This window comes from Poecile atricapillus, chromosome 8, assembly GCF_030490865.1.
Source record: "Poecile atricapillus isolate bPoeAtr1 chromosome 8, bPoeAtr1.hap1, whole genome shotgun sequence".
In the NCBI taxonomy this organism is placed as follows: domain Eukaryota; kingdom Metazoa; phylum Chordata; class Aves; order Passeriformes; family Paridae; genus Poecile; species Poecile atricapillus.
Genome location: NC_081256.1, coordinates 19,298,179 through 19,304,299, shown reverse-complemented (window position 1 = coordinate 19,304,299; position 6,121 = coordinate 19,298,179).

Here is a 6,121-nt window from a genome sequence, read left to right as displayed (position 1 = left end):
CAGGCTTTTGGCAGCCGAGGGAGTTTGGGGAAGCAGAATATTTGCTGATAAAACTCACAGTGGTGGCAAACTGCTGTTGTGAAGGACAAAGGTTTGAGATCTGATCTTGTTCTCTCATCTCCTGCTGAGCTTGGAGCTATTAAAGTAAGCTTCTGTATTTACATTACATGACTGGTATGATTGCACACACCACAGAAATTAAGACTTCAAAAAGCCATTCCTCATCATGGATGTCCACAGTTTATCTATGTGTTTGTATAGAAAAGGGTCTGAATTTTTTTTTTCTTACTTCGCAGAAAATCAGAGCAAGGCTTAGGTGGGAGTGTGAGGAGTTGTATATGGTGAGGAAAATCCGGCCTATCCTGTGAAGTGTCCAGTTTTGCCAGTGTATGAAACAGTAAAATTAAGAGCTTGATATCAAGTATGTGGGAATATACAGCTGAGTTCAGCTATCCTTGGAGACAGTAGTTGCCTGGATACCTTGAATCCTACCAAAAAGCATAATTTTGAAATTGGGGATGGATGCAAATTGGCCAGTGAACAGCCATGAACACTGCACACCAGCCCAGTCCACGTAACCACGGCAGGGGAAGCAAAGCCAAACCTGGAAATCTCTTTGATTGAGTTAGCTAATTGCCATCACTGTAACGTGCTGTGACAGCCCTCCTGCCGGCTGAAGACACAGTTTAGACCTAGCAAATTATTGCAACATGTAACAATAATCTGAGAGATGAGCTGTGCGTGCAGGAGATTCCTCAGGAGAGAAAGAGGATTTTTTAAGTGGCTTGTTTTTCTTGAAAACCCACAGATCTTGCAGGTTTCTTGTAATGCAGGGTCTTACTGGGTTTTTTGAGTGTATGGGGGAACACTGTATTTGTCTTTAGTATTTTGACTGGCTTGTGATTTGATCTCTCTAACTTACTAAATTGCTCTGCATTATGAATTCCTGTTGTATAAGGTATGGAAAATCATACTTAGCTGCTCCTGAGCAGGGCAGATAAAAGGTAATCCAGTGATATGATAATGAAATATACTTAAAAATGTGAAATGCATATTGCTGCTATTTACAGCATACATGCTACATTCTTGTGGGTTTTTTTCCAATTCAAGATCACTCCTAAGGTGAAACTTCACCTGAGAAAAGGAGTGGCTTGCTGCTGCCATTAAAGTCTAGTGTTACTGATTTTAGTGGGAGCTGCAGTGTTCTGTGTTTGTTTCCAGAGTGCTTCCGTGGGGATACGGCTGAATTTCTGAACCTGAGGTTACCTTACCCAGAGCTCTTGGCCACCATGGTCTGACTAGACTGAGTTACTTCTCCAAACACAGCTCACTGCAATAGGCAGGCACACTCCTCAGGACATAGCCAGATCACCTCAATTCCATATCCTCATGTTTGAGCCTGCCTGCAGATGGAGACGGGCACTTGCATGATGTGTGTGCTGTCTGAATCTCATCCTCACCCTTTCTGAACAAAACCAGATGCTTTATAAAGCAAGAGGCAGCATGAAGCCATCAAAAAGTGTAAGTTATCTGAACTCGGCTTGTTACGTGTTGCCTTTCGTACAGCTCCCTGCAGGATAGAGCCCCAGGTCAGAGCAGGGATACCCAGTTCTGCTGCTTGGGAACCTGACACGTGCACTCAGCGACACAGATGAGAAGGAAATTTCATTGTGCAATGCAGCATAATCACTGTGACCAGCTTAACATGATGACTTGTTTAATTTATTTTAAGGCTGACACACTTGCCTTGTTTTGTTGTGTGAGTGAATGATGTTTAATCTTCTCCTGTGAACTGGAAGAAAGTGAGGCAGTGATTTTATTTTTTTAAAACCAGCTGTGTCAAGTGCATAACTGAATATAACACTGAGCTTGTTTACACTGACCTGAACTCTCTTCTTGAGCAGACAAATAAGTCTCATGTTCGGTCAAAGCAGAATCCATTTAGTGTAATCCCCTGGCTGAGAACTTCCACCTAGAGCACTTTCTGAGGAAGAGGCCCAAAGCTTTATGAAGGATAGCAATAACCTAGGGCAGCTTGGACTGGACATTTCTTTCTAACCACATCTTTTTGGCAGCTACTTTGTGCTCTGGAAAATGAAACCACCAAATCATCATATACTGGTGGAACAGCCATAGGGTGATTACAGCTATGGCCCTTTGCCTGCAAACTGACCCCATGGTTAAGAGAGAACGAAGTCCCATGAACTATCCTGCACCAGGAGATTTAATGCCACTCTGTAGGCATCCAGAGGTGCAGACCCAATGGTCTGCTCCTGTTGTGCTGTTCAGCTGATACAGGCCCCATTACGGGTCTTTTCTGCACAGAGAAGCACAGAGGAAGTAAACAGTGTGAGTCCTCCTGTAGGTGTCTGAGCAATTTAACCTGCAGTGACACAGCACCAATATCAGAAGATTGTTGTTGACGGGTTGTAGGGAAGGGTGTTCACCTTCTTTGAAGTTTTTCATCCTTCCTGCATTACGCAAGAGGTTAACAAGTTCCTACACTCAGACCAAGGCACTCTTAGGAGCAGTTTTTGATATGACAGCATCTCTGGGAGGGAGCAGGACAGCTTTATGTGACAAAGCAAAATCAGGTCAGAGAGCCTAAGAAAATCTGAAAATTTCTCATGTACTCCACCATACCCTGGCAGGCCTGAATAAACTGAGACTTTCCAGCACACCTAAAAGGCAACAGACTGCCAGGCTTCTGTATTTTTTTTTAAACAATAAGTACTGAGACACTTATACTAAAAGCAAGGCACTTTAAGTAATATGAGTTAGCAAATGGGAGGGCAGTAAGAATTGACATAGCTAGTTGTTTTTTATATGGACATTTTTTGAGTACAGAACTTCTGTAATACAAGGTATGATGTTTGTAACCAGAATTATTTGAAACTTTCCCAAGCTGTAATCCACATAGTGCCATCACAGCTTCATGATTAAATCCTACACCTTTGAACTGTAAGCAGCTTTCCATTCTCACTACAAAGAATTACAGGTGATTTCAAGAATCTAGAAGACTGAGACACAGTTATTTTCCTATCCCAGTGATTTTCTGTATGTGCCATCTGTAATAATTCAACATAATAAAAATGAGCCATCCCAATGCAAAGCACGTATTTTGATATTAGTATACAAAACAATAATTTAAGTTACTTATATTGGAGGCAGAGCCTTTTGCCTTGAAGGCAGGCACACTGCAGCTGTACAAAGCAAGAGCAGTAAGATGGCTTTTGCCTCCTGTCAGATGTTACACACATTCAGCCTTTTCCACTCCTCCTTGTAATAGCAAACTGATTCTTGGGCTCATGATTTATTGTCAATTGATCAATATTGTCCTGATTGTAACCTCCATGCACATGACTGGCTGCCTGCATCAATACAGTGGGGCAGGCCTGGAGGAAAACGTGCATTAACCACATCTGTATGTAACAGTGCTGGGTTTAAATGGGTTTATTCTCATATTTTACCTCATTTTACAACTCCGTAGAGCAGCAGCTGTGCCTGATGTTTCTGGGATGCTTCATCCAGGACACTGAACAGGCGTGGGGTCTTTGGTGGCAGATCCCATCCAGTATCGATCACTGAGTGTTCCTGTGTGTGAGTGAGCAGAACAGGACAGCCCAGGAGATGTCACCTTCCTTTCCAGAGAGGCCAAAGAGGGATGCAGCTCTCAGCAGCAGCCTTTTTTACCACTCTTTGGAGCTTTGCTGTGGCACCAGAACTATTCAAAGGAAAACAGCCTGTCATGGTTTAACCCCAACTGGCAGCTGAGTACCACACAGCTGCTCACATCCAGTGGGATGGGGAACAAAGGAAAATGGAATCTGCCCCTTTATAGCTTGATGGCATTAGGATGCACTGTGCACAGGTATCTGCTAGAGCCTACACTCCTGTGGGTCTGTTGTGCTGTGCCACAGTCGCACAAACCTGATCTGACTGTCCCTCTCCTCCACCTGGCTGGAGACAGGGCCCCTCTAGTACTGGGTCTTAGGATCCCCTACTTGTAAAAATGGATTTAATTTTTTTTCCATAGGATTGGGAGTAAGATCAGCTCTTCCCTCTGGAGAACTACTAACTGGAGAAGCAGTTTTCCTGGAAGAACCCATTTGTGATTTTTTTTTTTTCTTTTACAACCAGCAATTCTATTATATCATAAGCCAGTGTAATAAAGTACAACAGAATCAAGCTTAGTCCAGCCCCCAGAGGTGATAAACAGCACAAAGGCAACTTGGACACCAAGGACATCATCACATGACACAAACGTGAGAACAAGCACAACAACTCTGAGAACAACACTGTGACCACTGACTATTAAATTAATTAATTCATTAATATAATGAATGCTTGCAACAAATTTGTTTTACACACTCTGGTCAGATCTGTTGTTATCTCCACCCTTCATGCCCCACATTGGGCTCCAAAAAGGTCTGTCACAGTTTAACTCCACCAGCAATTAGGTACCAGGCAACTGCTCATTCACCACCCTCACTTCCTGCTGGGATGGGGAAGAGGATGGGAATAAAAGGGCAAAACTCATGGGTTGAAGTAAGAACAATTTAATAATTGAAATAAAATATAATAAATAATAATACTACAACTGTAATGAAAAGATGACAAAGGGAGTGAGAAATAAAACCCAGTGGAGACAGGTGATGCACGCTACAGGTGCTCCACGCAGCCTGACTGATGCCCAGAATGTCCCCAAGCAGCAATCAGTGGCTCCTGGCCAGCTTCCCCCATGTCTGTGCTTGGCACAGTGTTCTGTGGTATGGAATGTCCCTTGGGCCAGTTTGGGTCAGCTGTCCCAGCCCTGCTCCCTCCCAGCTCCTTGTACACCTGCCTGCTGCCAGAGCATGGGAAACTGGAAAACCTTTTCACTTAGAGCAAGCAGGACTCAGCAACAACTAAAACATCAGTTTGTTACCAACATTATTCTCTCACTGACTCCAAAACACAGCCCTGGACCAGCTATTAGGAAGAAAGTTAACTCCCAGCTGAAACCAGGACACAGATTAAAGCTAAAATCCTGCAACCATTATGATTTTAAAACCCAGCAGGGCTCCAGATGTGTTTTATTAATTACTGCTATAATAAAAAAACATGGTGTATTCAACCAGAAGATCCATGTTTTTTTTAATATGAATTCATTGTATAATGAACAGGTTTTAAGATAACATCAAATGTCTCAAAATTGCTTTCAGCATCCAGGCTCTCTTCCAAGAAATTCAGTTGGATCACATAAATATCAAGGTTTCAATTATCAATTTCTGCAATATTGATTTTTTTAATACAGCTTTCAGTACTGTATATTACTTACCAAGTAGAATTCTTATGCAGAAGGATATGCCCCAATGTTATAGAGGTACTAGGTGATCCTTACCTGCAAGGCATTTGTGTCTAAAAATCTGTTTGGAACATAACTGTACAAAAAGTTGAACTATGTGTTGAGAATATACTTTGTGTAAAAGCTGGTAGTTCAGAACTTAATCAATTGCCATTGATTGCTCAGTAAACACATTTTACTCAGCACAGCTGAGCTTTTTATAAACAGAACACAGACAATTCCTGATCTGCTTGAAAAGGACTATTAATAGCAATGAATATACCTGTGACAGTTCACTGGTACCTATTTCAAGGCACATATCAACAAGTTACTTTAATAAAAGAGTTGTGTGCCCAGATGAACTTTTTTTTTCCCCTACCACTGACTAAATTTTAAAGGTCCTGCCAAAAACCACTTGAGTATTCATTTTTAAGCAGCATGAAGACTTGAAGCTAGGGTTTCCTGGTAACTAGGGATCCTGGTACAATCATTACCACAAAGCATACAATACACACTGGAAACTTTGTAACTCTATGGTATTGAGATTTGATGTTTAAAAGGGTAAAAAAAATCCCTTACAAGTAGAATTAGTCTAAGTCTGAAATTACAGCTTTCCCAACAAGCAAAGAAAATTATTTATAAATCAGTGTGTCCACAAATTTTGCAGTGTTTTGACTGCCATCAACCTTGTTAAATAGGAGGAAACATGCAAATATCTACCAAGTGACTTGCCTGAAGTCACAGTGAGTCAGTGGCTGAAATAAGCACAATCCTGCTCTCCTGCTTCCTACTCCC